The following is a 19,038-nucleotide window of genomic DNA, read 5'->3' as shown; positions in this document are numbered from 1 at the left end:
TTATTTTCCATCGTTTCCATCTCAATGGGGGTTCTAGTGTTGGTCGTTCCCAGAATGGTTCTATTCGCAGAAGGGCTCGTTCTTTTGGTGCTGAGTGCGCCATGTGACCCCTCTTACTATAAAGATATGCAGTTGAGTGGCAAATGCTTGTCTACTTTGTAATATTGGATTCGAGGTGCAAATCCACTGTAATTTACGTAGCTTGGTTTTTTTGTTATTGATATTACTCAGCAATTGTGTTGCAAGCGTAACTTTATTCCAGCAATGTGGAATATTGTCGCAATTCCACCACAAACTATTATCAGTCCAAAACAAGAGAGATTGACAACAACTGAATTGCAGATTAAATGACATAAGAATGAGATTGGTATTAGCAACAAAAGTGGGAAGTGTGAACATAACTTAAAACTTGACTTTATAGTTGGAGGCAAAACTTACCTCAGTGATTAACTTAGAAGTTAACGATCGGGTTCAATGATATTAAGGCAATATTTGTTTAGTACAATTTCAGATCCTAGAAATCACTATATCACAACTTTCCCAACTGAATGATCGCCGTACAAAATTTTAAATAGGCCAAAATTTAGCGTGCAAGAAAATTGCAGGTCTTTGGCAAGTCCAATAAATATCCTTCAAGAAGTTAACTTGTAAATTTTCACGTTTTTTGCAAAGCTAATAGTTATCTAGGAGGCTACTGCAAAAAAATATATGTCTGGCATTTTTATTGGGACACTATTAGTGATCTTGATATTTGATTGCAAGACTAATAGGTGTGCTGCAAAACTATTGCAGGACTAATAGTTATGTTGAAAGAGTCCTCAGAGAATAGTAGTTGCATTGCAAGTTTAATGACCGACTAACAGTTATCTGGCAAGTTTATTACAGGACAGATGTTTTTCTGACAAAATTTTTCCGAGGATAATAATTATCTTACCAAAATCTTGCAAAGCTATTAGTTATCTTGCAAGATTCTTAGGAGACTCATATCTATTTTGTAGTTTATTTGTAAGGCTAATAGGTATCTTGTAAGTTTTTTGAAAGACTGATAGTTTTCTTGTAAGGTCCTTTAAAGCCAATATTTTTCCTGTAAGATTCTTACAATCCAAATTGGTCTTTTTTTGGTTCTAGTAATCAACTAATTATACGGTGAGATATAAGTGGCCGCATGTTTTTATTGCATGATTCTCACAAAACGAATAACTATCTTGCAAGTTTATTGCAGAACAAACATTTATCTTTCAAGATTCTTGCGAGACTAATAGTTACCTTGCAAGTTATTTAAAATAGTAAAACTTATCTTTCAAGTTTATTGCTAATGGTTATCTTGCATGATTTTTGTGAGATTAATAGTTATCTTGCAAGTTAAATGCAAGGCTTATTGTTTTCGTGCAAATATAATAAAAGACTAAAAGTTATCTTACAAGGCAAACATTTATCTTGAATAATTGTTGGAAGGCAAACATTTATCTTAAAAGAATCCTGGGAGACTAGTAGCCATCTTGCAAATTTACTACAAGAGTAATAGATATCTTGTAAGCTTTGTGCAAGAAAAATAATTATCTTGCAAATTTATCGCCTGGCTAATATTTCTCTTGTAAGTTTCTCACAGTGCGAATGGGGTACCTTCAATGTTTATTATCTTGCAATATTTTATTTCGCTGAATGATTTTTAATGCATGACTCTTGTAAGTTGGTTGTTTATCTTGTCAGATTCTTGCTAAAAGAGTTGTAAATTTGCATCATTATTGTACGACGAATAGTTATTATGCATAATTTTGGCAGGGCGAATACGTATCATTCATAGCTCGAGCACGACGGATGATTACTTTAGAGGAATCCTGCAAGATTCTAGCAAGAAAAGTAGTCATCTCGCAAGATTCTTGCAGGACGAAATTCGATCTCGACTACTGCGTTTTGCGAAAAAATTTGCTAAGCTTATCTTAAATCAAAAATTGGAATTGGTTTTGTATAAAAGTTCACAAAAATGTAAATATATCGATGCAATAAATCCCAAATACAATGTAGGAATGAGGAATATAAACATAGTTGAAGCACAAAATCATTCAGTTTTAAAATTTTATTGAATTTTTCTCTGTAGTTGATTTTTCTTAGAACACTGGCGGACCTACAATGGTGGCCGCCGATCTAGTCCCGCGAGATCCGTCATTATTATTGTGACTGCGCGCTGCGTTTGTACGTGCAAAAGCTGACGTCACTAATGTCTCAAGTCGGGGTCTGATATAACCCAAATGTGGACGATTTGTAGCAGAAGTTGCCCAGCACTCGGACATTATTCTCCAGCAGTCGTCCTCGAAGAAACTCAACCTTTCGGGTCTGATTCCGCGCTGGACGACGCTCCATAAATGTTCCTTGGATGTACATTGCTCGAAGTTGTGGGGTAGTTTGACAGTTCCAGCGCATACGTACCAAAATAGGATACCGAAAGCGTACGTATCAACTGAGTGATCATAGTCGGCTCTTAGAAGCTCGGGTGCCATGTGAATTGGGGTTCCGACGATGCTACCACTCATCATTGCTTCTGGTTTACAAAATCCCAAATCGGTTATCTTTCCTCTATTTTTCTCATCCAACAAAATGTTCTTCAATTTTATGTCTCTGTGTACCAACCCTTGACTGTGCAAGAATCGAAGCCCGTCAACAACATCCAAAGCAACTTGCAACCTGTCGGGGTACGATAGACGTGATTTTATAGCACTGTAGAGATCTCGAGGGTACCTGTCCATAATCAACAGAGCAGCCACTTGTCCAGATCCACCCCCATAGTTGTGGTCTATAACCGATCCCCTAATTTGTACAATCCTATCGTGGGGAGGCAAACTTCTAGTGTAGTAATACTCCATCGAAAGGTCGTTCCAGTGTTTCTCATCGGGGGGCAGCAGACTTTTTATTGCAATATTTTTGTGGTTGCCCCATTCTGAGTTGGAACTGTAAACAACACCGTATTGGCCTCGACCAATTTCGCTCTCAAGCTTTGGCATCCCAAAAAGTGCGCAATCTCGCAATGAGAGCGACTCCATCGCCAGTCGGGAAATTTTAGGCGCCAAATTTTTCCTAACTTGCATTCGGCGCTCTTCGTTTTTCTCAAGTTTCCTTGCTTGTCTGAGCTCTAAAGTGCTCATTGCGTTTACAAATTGACTGTGGGCATTTTGGACTTTATTCTTAAATTGATGGCAGACTATTTTGGCTAGCTTAGTTTCATTTAATCCGGACATTAGTTTGTGCGCGATTGACATTTTCCAGTCGGCTGTAAAAACTGAAGGTGGGGGGTTTTTGAAGGTCATTGAGGTGAAAAGATCTTTCATTTTGGACATGAAGTTTGCTGAGTTGTGGTCGTCGCCATTTTCAGAGGGAACTGGTAGTTCAATGTTATAAGCAGCATCCAGTATGGATTTGAGAGCCGTTTGGGCAGGTCTGTCAATATCAAATTCAGTTTCGGGGTCTCTCCTGTCGCTTAAATTCTCTTCCAGAGCTCTCAAACATCTCTGTAGAACTCCAGTTAAGTTCTCATTTAGTTGCGCGGTTGAGTATGTCATTCTTTCAATAACGCGTTGGTTAATTTTAGTCAAAACTAAGTTCTGAATATGTGTTTCGTAGCTTTTAACTTCGGCATAGCTTGACATTGCTTGACTTCGGCTCAGGGTGAAATCGGCAGCTTCTTTCAAGATCTCTTCGCGTGTACCATGAATTGTTTCGTGGATTATTTGTTTCAAGTCATTTTGTTGCCTATTTGCAATTTGCATTAAAGCTTGATATAATTCCTTTTCTTTTTCTTTTGTGTACTCTATCTTTCTTGGGGTAATTTGACAATCGCGTGACAGCTCATAAGCCGTGGATACAAAGTTTTTCAATACATATGTATGAGTGTTATGCAACAGAGTTGATAAGTTAGCCAAATGTGATCTCAAATTTTTGACCAGAAAACCAACAAACTGTCCAATTTCTGTAATAGAATGGTACAAAACGCTTCCGACTTCAACTTTTTTGGAGTCAAAGCGTCCTCTAGCTAACGCGTGCATGGGAAAGCTGGAATCAGTTAAGTTCCGTTGCTTATTACTGAAACACTCATTTTCATCACTATCATCATTTATAATCACGTGACCTTTATCATCTTCGTTAAGCTGCAGGAATCCAAGTTCAATAAGTTGCATTCTTAACATCTGTTCATTATCATACTGTGCCGACTCTGTTAGTTCAAAGTAAGATCTACCTCTGTCATCGTAAGCTTTGATAAAGAAAATCGGAATGTCTCTTCTCAATTCTCGGATAACCTGCAGTTCTCGAATGTTTTCCCGACTCAACTTGTGATAAGTAAGTCCGTATAATATAATCGGGAAAACACCCGAAATGTGACGCTTGATCAAATCGGCAGTTGTCATAAATGGGTTGTTACACGGCCCGACCAGAACCTCCCCGCCGGTTTTCAAAATTGTATGAGGAAGCTGAACTTCCAAAGTCGCGGAACCCAAACTTACGACCAGTCTTTCGTCCGATTTGAGCCGAATGTTTTTGTGAATGGCCGAGTGAAACGACAGTGAGTCATCGTGTTTCGTATCAGATTTGGAACTCGTGCTGAGGTCGCTCGAATCATCACTTTCGGAACCCGTCGTGAACTCGGCATCCTCGCCGTCAACTTCGCTGTCGGGATCAATGATTACGTAATCATCTGTGGATACATTTTGTCTTGGTAAATTTGTTACTGTGAAGTCTTGCTTTCGACCGAACGAGAATCGAACAACCCTTTGTAGCTCCAAATCTTCATCGACTTTGTCTGGCGGAATCAATTCTTCCCCGAAAAGTGTTCGAACTAAAGTTGCTTTCGCAACGTTATCCTGTCCTAAAATAACAATACTTGCTGGTTTTGTAAGCGTTTCTGCGATTCCGAAATCTTCGTTCTCGATGACATTCAAAGGCGATGTTTGCCTTTCAAACTCGTAAAATCCGAACTGGTGAATCTGATCGAAAGATGCTCGCGTTTCAGCGAGGAGCGATTTGAGAAACTTGATTTGCTGGTAATACTTTTCAAGTTCTCTCGGAATTTCTCGGCAGAGGAAAGAAGTGTCGCTATTTCCATTGCTATTACTTCTCTGGACTTCAGGTGTCGTGGGTCTGCTGTAAAACTTTTCCCTGTCCGTTTTTGAGCCTCGTCTAGGAAGAGTGTGAGGCTGTCGGTCTTTTTGGGAGCATATTTTGTTGTAATACTCCCGACCTATTTCCCTACTATATCTATTCATTAACTCCTTCCTAGAAGTATTCGACGATAACTTTCCTGAACTTGCCATCGTGTCGCTAAAACTTAGTTATGATCGTATTTGTTATTAACAAACTAACAGTGGAAAAGTTTTGACATTTCTTGGGCAAATTTCAAACGTTGATCAAGTTCTACCCGTCTTTGCAATCAACTGCAGTCGTTACCTTTGACTTATTTACCATCTAAACATTAAATTTAAAGCTAACCTTTTCGTAAATAAAGCAAATTAACTAAAGAGCTTTATATGGAAATTGGGTTTGTTTGTGTTGTTTTGATGCGCGAATTGGTTAATCTGGCCAAACAAATTGGTTGCGTTGTTTTGTTTTGAACAAACTGTGGAAAATATCAACGCCCCGGTATAAGATTTGGAGATTATTGGGCCTAAGTGGACAAATCAGATGGAGTATATCAGAGGTGAGACAACAACAGGACATGGCCATTTTTATAAAGGATACAGAGGTTGAAGTATCACTAATAGATTGATTGACTGCTCAAAACCTGTCGAGCTAACCTCTAAATTTGTTGTTACTATTTTGAAACAGACCTTTTGTACTCTATTTCCGTTACGTATTATTAACAGAAACTTGACATTTATATGCTGGAGGTCATTATATGCCATTTTTGACTTCTTGAACGAAAAAATTATACAACAGGTTACTTTTGATTTTTTAAAATAATTCAGTCGCGAGCCAATTTTACAAATAAATAAAATTGACTTTTTCTTGCAAAAGTCAAATAAAATCGACTTTTTGTTGAAACGATCTGTGATGACTTTTTTGATAAAAGATGAATTTTGGTCTGCTTTTATTAATGAGTCAGTAGATTTTGCATTAAAAGATATCTAATTTTTGTTGTTCCGACCCCTCTTGAGGGGGGGGGGGGAGGAACTATATACTCAAATGGGTTTTTTTTGTTCAGTCAATTTTGGCCGATCGATATATTCATCGTAGAGAATTGAGACTGGTATCATTAGAAAGCTTGTCCAGCGTAGAAAATGGAATTAAAAAGATTTTTTTGATTTTCGATTTTAACAGGGAGATATCGAGGTTTAAACTTTCGAGAAAATAGAGTGAATTCCGTTGATTTAATTCACATTTTTTCGGAATTTTTGATTAAAATTTCGCCAATTTTGATAAAATTTAATGAAACTTTTCAAGAAAAAGTTGTTGATTTTACGTTTAAGGACAAAATATATTGTCGGCTCTTTTCATTGAGTTTTTTTTTGTCACAAATTCCGGCTAAATATTTCACAAAATTCAGACTTTTTCATCAAAATCAGCACGAAATAAGATTCTTTAGTCCACTCTGATTAAATTTGCAGGAAGTGCACACCCAAACACCACTAACAAAATCTTTGTAGACTGAAAAGGGGGCTATTTCCACTTCAACTTCCGTTGAGAGTGCTCTGTAAATAAAACTTTGCCGTTTTTTGCTAACTTTATTCGTTGATTATCAAAAACGCAGCATTTATTTTTGATTTTTTAACTGACAAAATATCTATATCAATGACATTCTATAAATTAAATTTTCCTAATAGACAATCAGCATCATCAGGACTAGTTGCGTACCAATCTTGGTCCATTACAATCCAAAAATAATTCGGATTGTCGTCAGTCGGTTTTTTATAAAAAAAAATCGATCTTTTTTATATTAATTAAATAACAGAACATTTCAAATCAAAGCTCACTAGTGATAGGTCTTATTGGCTTCCTAATTAGCTCAAAATTAGTTTATCTAGTTGATTGCTTGAAAGCTTATGGTCGTTTTGACTTTTAAAATAATTGATTTTTAAATAAAAAATGGCTTATTGAACTTTGCCTCCATTTTTCTCTGAATTTGGTCAACTTGTAGCTTAGTGTCAGCAATCAAAGAGTGCTCCTTCTTTCTAATGAATTCAAATTTAGTCTCGATTGCGGTTTTACGCCTTAAGTTATGGTGTTCTGGCTTTGATACTACTAGATTTTATATATTTTTTTAATTTTTAGATATTTGCCCATTTTTCGTGTTTTCTGGTTTTGTCAAATTATCACGTTACTGTCAGTTCACATATCACATTTTTCGCGTTCAAAATAACCCAAAACTGATTATATTTAAATCCCTAAAGATATAGATTGTGGTTCTTTACCGCTTCGACAGTACTTTCTCGGAGAATTTAATTGAATTTTTTAATTTTTTATTCAACTGTCGTTTTTACTTTGTCTTTTTAGTCGTAATTAATTTCCTGTACAATGACCCGGTTTGATTGGCTTTTCCTGCAAGAGTAGATGAGCCGATTTTCTGATTTTAGAAGATAGATAATGGTTTTCATGACTTTGAAAACAATTGTTTTCCAAAATGAAAAAAAATACATTTCAACTTCGCAATTTTGTTCCGTTTGTTTTCTGTTTGTTACCTGGTCTCCTTAATTGGTCTCGTTAAGGTTAAAGATGACATTATTTTTGTCAAGATAAGGTATCAAAAAGCATTGGTGTCACAAAATTTAATGTTTTTAAAGAATTCGTTATGACTTTACTGGCTTCGACACGGGTTTTCCACAAAAAAATAATTTTTGATTTTTGTCATATTTGACGTTCTTTTTGTAGACGTAAGACTTGATCTGGATAACTGCAGGTCTTGAGGGTTTCCTCTGGAAGAATAAACGAACCTATTCAATTTTTTATTTTCTAATTAATGGCTTTTATCTCTTTGGAAATAATTTTTTTTCGAAAAAGACAAGTTTTACATAATTTTGCGGTTTTTTCTTTTTTGTCTAATTGTTGATTATTTTCTCTAATGAACGGCCCCATAATACATTATTGGTGTTCGAAGAATGTGCATTCGAACTTATTTTGGGGGCCAAAGTATGGCTTTACTGCTTCCAAAGCATTTTCTGGCAAGTTTTAATTGATTTTATTTTGTTGTCTATTTGTTGTTCTTTTTCTAACTGCATAAAAAATTGAGTACCAAGAGTTCTTAATTCCTTTCTATAGAAGCATTGTTAAATGTAAACCTATGGGATATCTTAGTTTGATTCCTACTGGTTTTCATTACTTTGAAATTAATTGTTTTTTTAAAAAAAATTAAGCGAATTTTCTAGCTTTAAAGTTTCTGTTCTTTTTTGTCTAATTGTTTCCAAGCTTTATTATGAACTGGTGAATAACCATTTTTTCTGGTGAAATACAAGTTATTTTGTTTATTTTCAGTTTTATCTGACGCTATTTTGACTTTGTTATTAAATTTTGTTTTTTAAAACGGACATAAATTTTTTGATGTAATTAATGTTTTGTTGTTGTTTGATTTTGCCGTTCGTCTTCGCTCGCTTTCTTTATATCGGCATATCTCATCAATCTAATGTATGATTTTTACTCCACTGATTTACTTGCTTTGGAGGCAATCTTTTCGTTCATACACAGGTTTTTGAAAAATACTTGAGCTTTTTGTGTTTTTCCATCTGTTCCTCATTTGGTAGACAATTATGCCAAAATTGTGGATGAGCGGGGTCAGAACCTTATGTGCGATCGCACATTACCGAGCCGCCTTGTTAGTTTTAGTTGTCAGAAATATCTAAACAATTGGCAAAATTTTATTGATGGTCTACTTCAATTTGATTCACCTGTTGTTTTTATCTTAAAAAGCACGAATTTGCAAGAATCTTAAAAAGCAAGTCTTAAGAAAGAAAAATTTAAATAAGAATTTCTTGCTTCGTTATGAAATGGAAATTAGAAAATAGTCAAAGAAAAGATTACAATCAAATCAAATTTAGAAGTTAAAAGGTCATACGCTTTTTACATTTTAGAAAACTATTGTAACAGTTTTCTTGGTCAATTGCCGTTGATTTTAATCCTCTGAAAAGTCGTGTCCGTTAGGCTACATTTTGTCATGTTTTAAATAAAGAATAAGTTGTTTTTGATTAAAACAATACTTCTTACTTTACTATTTCTTTTTTCTCCTATGAAAAGAAAAAATTCATGAGAGCATTGTAGTCAAACTTATTTCCGCAAAATCGTAAAAAAATTTTGCAAGGAAGTAATGCCACTCATTTTTAGAGAATTTAATGCAATAGACCAGAACTACGTTTTTCATGTTTGGCTCGCTAGTTTCAACAGTTTTGCATGCTTGAACTTCATAAGCTCCACGAAGAACTGAATTGTAAACTCATTTTGAAAACAACTATTGAAAATTTGGACCGGAAAACATTTAGATGTTTTTTCATTCATAAGGTGGATTAAGTTAGACACATATTCTTTGAGTTCTTCGTTTTTCATTCATCTAAAAAAATCCAAAGATATTTTTAATTGTTAAATATCAGTAAGTATAATTTCGTTTTTTAGTGATGTTAGTTAAAGCTCTGGCTTTCTCGATTGCCCCAATTATGATAGAAATGCGTATCAGTTTCAGTTAAAAGAGAAGAATTGATTTATTTATTTAGAACAAAAGGGGGTTTGATTACTTTTTAACTGTATTACAGATTCAAAAGTCTATTGGAAATCTTAATGACTCCATTGGTCTTTTCTGTCGTACTGTGAGCTTGAAAATTGTTTGTTAAACTTTTTTTGAGACAGGTACAAAATTAATATAATTGAAGATTAAGTTTGGGTTAAAAATTGTTGTTTTCTAAGTTCTCCTTGGCGCACATCCAAATTAGCGATTTGATTTTATCATCATTCAAGTCCTAGTTACTGAAAGTTTTTGTTCATTAAAATCTATGCGACGTCAAAAAATATGCTAAAAATATGTTTGGTTTGTTTCCAAAGTTACTTGATTGTTTTTCATTTTAAGCTAAAGCAAAAATTAACTCAGAAGGGCTTATTTGATAAAAAGGAAACTTCTCTCTAGATTTAAGTTTTTGAGACAGAGAGTTTTATTTCTGTATCGATATGAACACCAGATGCTTTCCTGGTAACTTACTGATCTTAACTATCAGCCAAGTTCAGCACTGAACTATTAACAGACTAAAAGCACGCCAAACCTGCAAGAAAACCAGAGCTGAAAAATATGACTTTTAGATCCATATATAAGTTTTCGATGAAATTAATGTCCAATTTGAATCTAGATTGAGAATTCTAACAGCAAAAAGTAGATTTAGAAAAATCGGAGAACAATTTTGAAAATTTGATCTTCATGCATAAGACTAAATCATATATCAGATAATGAGTTTCAAATCAGTTTTAATTGGTTGCGATTAGTTGCACAAAACCAATAAAATAGTCTGATATTTTTACCCAAAGAAAACTTTTCAAAAGTGATTGAAGTTTTTCTTATTTTGATTAATTTTATTAACTTAATTACCTTAATTTTAAATTAGTTTCAAAATTTAACTTATTTATTATTCATCGATTAATGGTAGTTATTGTTTCTCGTTTTTTCAAAAATTATTACCGCTCTAAATTATGCACGAATCAAGGATTTCTGTTTACTGCGCAGGTTTTTTAGTTTTTCTTTGTTTTTTGCTTGTTTTAGATTACAATTAGTTTGAGTGTTTTTGATGCGACCCGGACAAAGGCGCACATGATCGGCCCACATGATTCCGTCATTGTTTGCAATCATGTAGATTCTATACTTAGATGCTTCTTTCTTAAACATTTTATTAACAAAGACTTTATAAATAAATCTATATTTCTAATAGCAGTTAAAGTTTCGAGACCACTATTTAAGAAAAAACCTGAGGAATTATTAAAACCGTTACTCCTTCCTTTGTTTTATTGACACACAATTTTTTTTCTGTCGTACAAATCTGCAACCTAATTATCAGGAATTTTAAGATAACAGGTTTTTTGCTGAAATATCGAAAAATTTTGCCAACTAATCTTCTTATTTTCTGAAATACGAAATGCAGAAGTGACTAAGGTTAAGAGCTATTTTCTGCAACACGAAATTTCTGCTCCATTCATACCGATGTGGATCTTAATATCAGTACCAACAAATTCGAAATTATAGGCAATCTCAGATCAAGACATCCTGTTTATGATACAGAGATTACGTTTCATTTTTTTGAAAAGGCAAGCCAGTCGTTCATTAAAATATCCCAATACATGCAAAAGAGTAGTGTAAGAAAATTGATGACAGTTTTTGAATTCAACAAGGCGGCTCGGTAATGTGCAATGGCACATAAGGTTCCGACCCCGCCCATCCACAATTTTGGCATAATTGTCTACCAAATGAGGAACAGATAGAAAAACCCAAAAATTATTTTTTGCGAATCCCAAAAAAGCCCAAGTCTTTTCAAAAAATTCTGTATGAACGATAAGATAACCTCCAAAACAAATAACTCAGTGGAGTAAAAATTGATGCATTAGATTGCTGTAATATGTCAATATTAAGAAAGCGAGTCAAAACGAACAGCAAAATCAAACAACAACAACAACAAACATTAATTACATCAAAAAATTTATGTCCCTCTTAAAAACTAAATTTAATAACAAAGTCAACATACCGTCAGATAAACCTGAAGCTAAACAAAAATAACTTATAAATCACCAGAAAACATATGCGACCAGTCCATAAAAAGGTTTGGTAACAATTATACAAAAAAGAACAAAAACAGAAAAGTAAAAAAAATTAACTGATTTTTTTGAAACAATTAACTTCAAAGTAATAAATACCATTAGGAATAAATTATTATTACCACAAATTTGCGATTACCACCGCTTCTATAGAAGGGCATTAGGACCTGACCTTATTCATTTTTTAGAGCGGCTAAAAAGAACAACAAAGAACAAACAGAATTTCAATTGAAACTTGCCAGAAAACGCTGTCAAAACCGTCAAGCCAAATTTTGGCACTCAAAATATATTTGATTGCGCCTTCTTCAAACAGCTATAATGTAGTACGTGGCCATTCATTAGTAAGACTAGGTAACAAGTAGACAAAAAAGCGAAGTGCTAAAGTATGTAATACTTTTAATTTTTTTTTTCGAAACAAAATTACATTCAATGTCATGAAAGGCATTAATTACAAAAAGAGCTATTTAAATATCGTCGTTTTTTCATGAAAAGGAAACCCTCGAGACCTGTAATTATCCAGAATATTTCTTGCATCTACAAAAAGAACGTCAAATATGACAAAAATCAAATTAATTTAATTTTTTTTTTGTGAAAAAGCGGTGTCGAAGCCAGTAAGGTCATAACAAAATCTTTAAAAAAAGATTTTGGGACACCAATCCCTTTCATTCCCTTGACACCCATAATGTCATATTTGAGCTGTAATCAACTAACGAGATTAGGTAACAAAAAGAAACACAAAAAGAACAAAATTGCGAAGCTAAAAAAGTTTTTTTTTTAATTTTGGAAAACGATGGGTTTGAAAGTCATAAAAGGCATCAGCTATCTGCTAATATCAGAATATCGGTTTTTCTATTCTTCCATGAAAAGCCAATGAAAGCTATCACTATACAGGAAATTTCATACGACCGAAATGACAAATTATAAATGACAGTTAAGACAAAATTAAAAAATTCAATGGATTTCTTCAAGAAAGAGGCGTCGAGGCCATTAAAACGATGATTTATATCTTTCAGGATTTTAATATGTTCAATTGTGCTTTAATTTGAATGCTAATAAGGGGACATGAGAACTGTCAATAATGTGATAATGTGACAAAACTAGAAAACGTGAAAAACTGGCAAATATCAAAACAAACAAAAATCTAAAATCTTGTAGTATCAAAGCCAGAAAACAATAATTTCAGGCTTAAAACTGCAACCGAGAATAAATGTTAACTCAGTAGAAAGAAGAAGCAGTCTTTTTTGCTGACACTAAGCTGGAAGTTGAACAAATTAAGAAAAAAATGGAGGAAAAGTTAATTAAGCCATTATTTATTGAAAAGTCAATTATTTTTAAAAAAGAAACGACCATAAACTTTCAATTAAAAAACTAAATGCATTAGCCTGGAGCTGTTTAGCAAGCGAATTGGTTGGACCTATCACTCCTGAGCTTTGATTTGATATGTTCTGTTCTTTATTATTAAAAAAAAGTCTTTTTTTTTAAAAAAAAAGACCGACTGATTACAACCCGATTTTTTTTGGATTGTAACAGTCCAAGAATGGCCCAAAACTACCCCTGTTAATACATATTGTCCGTTAAGAACAACTGATTTTTCGAATGTTGTAGATATAGATAATTTCTGAGTTGAAACTCAAAATAAATTTTGCATTTTTGATAATCAACGAGTAAAGTTAGCAAAAAACGGCAAAGTTTTAAATACAAGGCACTCTCTGTGGACTCTGAAGTAGAAATAGCCCCCCTCTGAGTCTACAAAGATTGTATGAGTGTTGTTTGGGGGTGTACTGTAGGCAAATTTAATCAAAGTGGACTAAAGTAGCTTATTTCGTGCTGTTGTTGATGAAAAAGGCTAAATTTTGAAATGTTTATCCAGATTTTTTGACCAAAAAATTAAATCAAAACAATCAAAAATGCTTGTTCGTCTTCAAAAATAAAATCAACGACACTATTCTTAAAAATTATAACAAATTTTAGCAAAATTGACGAAAATTTAGGCAAAAGTTCCGGAAAATGTGAATAAAAACAACGTGAATTCACTCTTCTTTTCTCAGAAGTTTAAGCCTCGATAACTCCCTGTAGAAAACGAAAATTAAAAAAATCTTTTTAATTCCATATTCTACGCTGGACGAGCTTTCTAATGATACCAGTCTCAACTCTCTACGATGAATATATCGAGCGGCGAAAATTCACGGAACAAAAAAAAAACCCAGTTGAGTATATAGTTCCTCCCCCCTCAAGAGGGTCGGAACAATTATTGTTATACAACATGTTGTCTCAATTCAAAATACCCATATTGTATTAATGTCAATTGGTCCTTTGCGTTCTTTGCCTTCACCTTTACGTTACAAATTATCAGTTGGTATTATGTGCATGCATTATCCTTACTACTGTTATTTTGATGTCATGTTCGGTTGTCATAAATTTTTATCAGGTCGCAGAGGGCGATGCGGCATGTGGTCGTGGCGATTATGATTTTTACAGTTATTTAATTAACTTGATGAATGATTGCGTAGAAATACCGTAATTTATCTGCATTTTTATCTCTAGGCGATGAAATTACATAGTTTTACCACTTGGATAAAGTAATGAGAAAATATTGAGGCAAACGATGATTGCCGTGAGTTCGGAAAAATAAATCTTTTTTCGGAGAACGTGATGAACTTATGTAATTTCATTGCAAAATATCCAATGGATGTGTACCAAAGAAAAGCTGTAAACAGAGGAGGATTGCTTGTCAAATGGCGGAGGAATGAGACGGGGGATGGAAGCAGACTTCAAGAGCAGACTTTGCAAGCGCATAATATAGGTGAAAGAGAACACTCTATCGGAGCTTTGAATTCAATAGAAAAGTCGAGTAGGCAACTGTATTTTAAACGTATCAAGGCAAAAAGCATCGTGAACGTACAAAGGCAAACCTAGCTTGATTTTTTAGCAGGTCTTAGTCTGAGATCGGTGCCGATTCAATTCGTTCAGAAAACCGAAAATTATTATGCTAAGCGAACGGTTTTGAGCCATTTTAAAAGTTATTCTTAGTGAGAAATCGGCTTTGGTATATCTGAGAAATAATACGTTTAAAGCATTTAGAAGTAAAATCTAAGCGAATGTTCTGATATAATACGCACAAAAATTCTCTATCCGATGATATAAATTATTCCTTTTAATTTACTCGGTAACATCCCCCGGACCGAAAGAAGATGTTGGGTGGATTGCTACAAGTTTAACGAGCGGACGGACGATCGATTCGGACGACGTGCGTACGACGGCGGAGCGAGCGCCGCTGGCGAAGCCGTATCGGATTTCTTCAATCCAAGCAGTTTGATAGTCACCCCTAGGGTTGCTTTCCTCAACGATCCAAACAAAATCACCGACCTTGAGGTACTGCTCGGCAGGCGTCTGCCACTTAGATCTACGGTTCACGGCGGGTACGTACTCCTTGAGCTAACGTGCCCAAATTGCATTGCCGTAAGACTGCGCACGAGCGTACCGCTTACGATGATCGAACTCGTGAACACCAACGATGGACGGAATTCCGGTTGCTTGGTTACCAAGTAGATATTGATAAGTTGTTTTTGCGCCTAGGTCCAACGGGTTGGCGCTTACGGGTGTTAGGGGACGTGAGCCCCTATTTTATTCAACCAGAAAAAAAAATAGTGTTCAACACCTCATCTGTGAGGTGATGTGTACCGAGGACGGTGTACAATACCCTCTTAAAACTACAGACCAACCTCTCCCAGATGCCACCTTGGTGTAGCGCACTTGGTGGATTGAACCTCCACCTAATGCCCTTATCTGCAAGTTGTAGGCGTGTTCCATTTTTCAATACATTCACGGAGCTCTTTCTCGGCTCCAACAAAGTTCGTACCATTATTCGATGAAATCATAGCAGGCGTACCCCGACGGGAGACGAACCGCTCCACTCCCATTACACAGGAGCTAGTGTCCATGGACGGAACGACTTCAACATGAACAGCACGAGTAGTCAGACAAACGAAGAGAAATCGCCACCTCTTCTTGGTAGTCCGACGAACGGTGACGTAGAATGGACCGAAGTAATCAACCCCGGTGTTGGTAAAGGGAGGAGACTGGTATGCGAGTCTCTCCTTTGGGAGGTCTGCCATGATCGGTTGAATGGTTGCTGCACGGAACTTTCTACACAAGACGCAGTTTGATTTGATGGAACGCAGTGTGGAACGTAGTTTAAGGATGGCATAACGATCCTGTACTTTTGACCGTAAGTAATCGTTGCCCTGATGATGGTTCTTCAAACGAGTATGCCGCAGGAACAGTTTAACAAAATTATGACGCGCAACCAGCACGATTGGATGCTTAGTGTCAAAATCAATTTCCATTAGTCGTCGGAGTTGACCAGAAGAACGGCTAAGACCATGACGCCCAATAAACGGCGTATAATGAGCAATGTGGCTGCTCTTTTTAGCGGATTTGTTGTCAAGAAGATCCTTTCTTTCGGTATTAAAGGACTCTCCTTGAACCAAGTACTGTAGATGACGCTCGGTTTCGTCAAGCTCAACAGGGTCCGCCATGTGGCTGTCTACGGTAGGGTAACTTTCATGAAAGGGCAAAAGACGGAGCTTATATGCGGTGACACTAAGTCGTTTTTGTTCAGAACTGAACTTATCAAACCGGATTAGATTATTGTTTTGTTCCTTGAGGGGCTTGGTTACGCATGCAGCTAGAGATGAGATGGAGTCATCATTTTGTTCCTTGGTTACAACGCCGAGCTTGATGTTATCGACGACGTCAGTATTTGGTACAAAGGGGAATTGCTTAGTTCTCAAGAAGTCAGGGCCCCTCACCCAGCTACTGGATTGCGAAAAAAATCAGCGGACATACCACGCGTGCCAGCATCTGCCGGATTATCACAAGTGGCGACGTCACATAAGTACTTTGTCCGCAGTAACTGTTAATGCTCGACAGATTTCCTTGTTTAAACGGGCAGCGAGGAGAGTGGCTTGTAATTCCATTTTAGGGATTGTCGTTACCTTCGTAGGTGCAACACGGGCCTTGCCCAGGACAAACGCCAGCTCTGTTGTCATCTCCCCGGCATTTCAATTTACTTGAGCCATAAGAAAACCTACTGCACTTGGTACGTCTTGCGAGCTATCACCAAACATGTGGAGTTGAAGATGTTGGAATGATCCTGAAATATAGCTTTTTAGTATAGTGATCTGAGCTAACTGCGGCAGTTCAACCCACCAGTCAACGAATTTTTCAACTGTGTCTTTAGGTATCTCGTCATCCCAACTTTGTCCATTGACACGCCAATCGTCTTTCAAGATTAATTGAGCACCAACAGTAAACGGTGTGACAAGACCAATTGGGACCTTTGACACAAGACTTAAGACCAAGCGCTGTTTTAAACTTTTTTGTGATGGTGCTGTTAGTACCCCTGCTCACAACCAGAGTATCGTTGTTGTGATACCACTTAGCCCAAAAACGTGAATTGGTTCCTCCTTGGATGAAACGATGACTTTCGGTTCAGTGGATTGAGCAGACCCATCAATTTGGTCAGCCAATTATGTTAAATTGCTTACAAACTTAGTAAGCTTGAACCCGACCAGTTGGAGAAGATGTATCAACTCCTTCGACCTAATGAGGGCCCTCTTGGGGGATTCTACGGAGTCCAACTAATCGTCCATGTAGAAGTTCTCAAAGACGGCTTTCTCAGCTTCTGGGTACCCCTTATCATTATCACTTGTCGTGCACTGAAGTGCGTAGTTGGCGCAAGAGGGCGGATCTTTTGCCCCAAAGATTTGGCGTGTTTAGTGATGTACCACAGCATTTGATGTGGGGTCCTCTCGCCACAAAAAGCGCAATGATAGCTGATCACATGTAACACTCCAGCTTTGAGCAACATTCCCTCAATGTCGGCGGATACGACAAATCGGTGTTGTCTGAACCGTAGGAGTACATAGATTAGGTTTTGTAGTGAGTCAGGTACGGTGAGTAATGACTTATGAAGAGATGCGCCATGGAATTTAGCCGCTCGCTTGTTACTCTACAGACCTTGCCCGGCTTGTTCGGGTTAGCAACTGGCTGGTGTGGTTGGTACCACTCTCACTCCGAGCGACTTTCTACCTTATGAGCATCTTTGACCTTTCCTACTTTGCTCCTGTTTAATTCCTCAATGATGGTATTCGATTATTTTCCCCTTAAAGTTCGGGCTTTCTTAAGCCGCTCTTCCAAAGATTTTAATTGAACCAGCGCTGAGAAACTATTGTTGGGCAGTTCAGTGTTATCTTCAGCCCATAGCATTCCGACATCGTATCCTTTTCCATTATGCACTGTGGTGTTCTCAAGAATATCAAGCGCACGTGCATCCGTGGCGGGTCGTGGTTCTATTTGCTAAAGTGTGCCGTACTACTCCATTTCGTACCAAGATTTTTCCAGACTAGAGAATTAAAAATCCTGCTCCATATTAGCTTTGAAACCAGTCGGGACTAAACCTGAAGACGACGGCAGAGGGCAGCTTAGAGCCCAACCCAAGGGCAGGCGAACTGCGAAGGGCGAGCATTTCTCGTCGGCAGCGAAGTACTCTAACGGGTGAATGGCTTGATACACATCCTGTCCAAGTATCATCTCTACGTTTCCATAGCAGTGTGTAACCGGGTCTAGAACTGCTAGGTGCGGGTATGTTTCTTGAAGTGCTTTAATGTTGATCTCATCGGCGCCTACGTTTAAATCTTCCTTTACGTAAGGACTAACCTTAAAACGTTCAGATGCTTAGTTGACACGTGGTGTTACATTCAATTCAACCAACTTAGTGTCCACAACCTCCTCGGTATTTATTCCCTTGACTGTTGGTTTCGCTGCTGTTCCGTGCAACCCAAGACTATTTGCCAGGTCATTGGACACCCAAGAGATAATACAAGCGATATCGCACAAAGCTAAAGCCGTGCTATCTTTACCGGAAGAGCTCGTCAATTTTAATTCAGTCACCTGAATGAGGCCTTTCACATTACTCACAGATGAAAATGTAGTGGTCTTAATTGATGATTGGACACTAGAAATGATTTTTTTGACCGGCGCCAGCATTAGAATTACTATTGTTGTTGGTTGAAGGAGATTTTGATGGATAAACCCTCTCAGCTCAATGAAGAAATGTATTATGGGAGCTGTTGCAACCGTCCTTTTTGCGTTTCCTAGGATTCGGGCATTGCCTGAACTTATGTTTTTCTCTCAAACAAGAAAAGCAAAGTTTTGCTTCCGCCACTACCTTTGCTCGCTGAGTGGGAGACTTTTCTTTAAATACCCCTACAATCCCAGATGCGG

The 19,038-nt window shown here is 36.7% G+C and overlaps 1 protein-coding gene and 1 pseudogene across 1 annotated transcript in view; both read right to left on the bottom strand.

Moving 5' to 3' along the window:
- Positions 1-19,038, bottom strand: part of LOC142339162 (dynein light chain roadblock-type 1-like) — a 237,378-nt gene that overhangs the window by 118,608 nt on the left and 99,732 nt on the right. The window lies entirely within an intron of this gene.
- On the bottom strand, positions 1,963-5,378 carry LOC142339155 (dual serine/threonine and tyrosine protein kinase pseudogene; annotated as a pseudogene).

The sequence above is a fragment of the Convolutriloba macropyga genome, chromosome 5 (genome assembly GCF_964194025.1).
Source record: "Convolutriloba macropyga chromosome 5, txConMacr16.3, whole genome shotgun sequence".
In the NCBI taxonomy this organism is placed as follows: domain Eukaryota; kingdom Metazoa; phylum Xenacoelomorpha; order Acoela; family Convolutidae; genus Convolutriloba; species Convolutriloba macropyga.
Note: the sequence above shows the minus strand (reverse complement) of the source record. Positions and strands in the feature narration are given on the sequence as shown.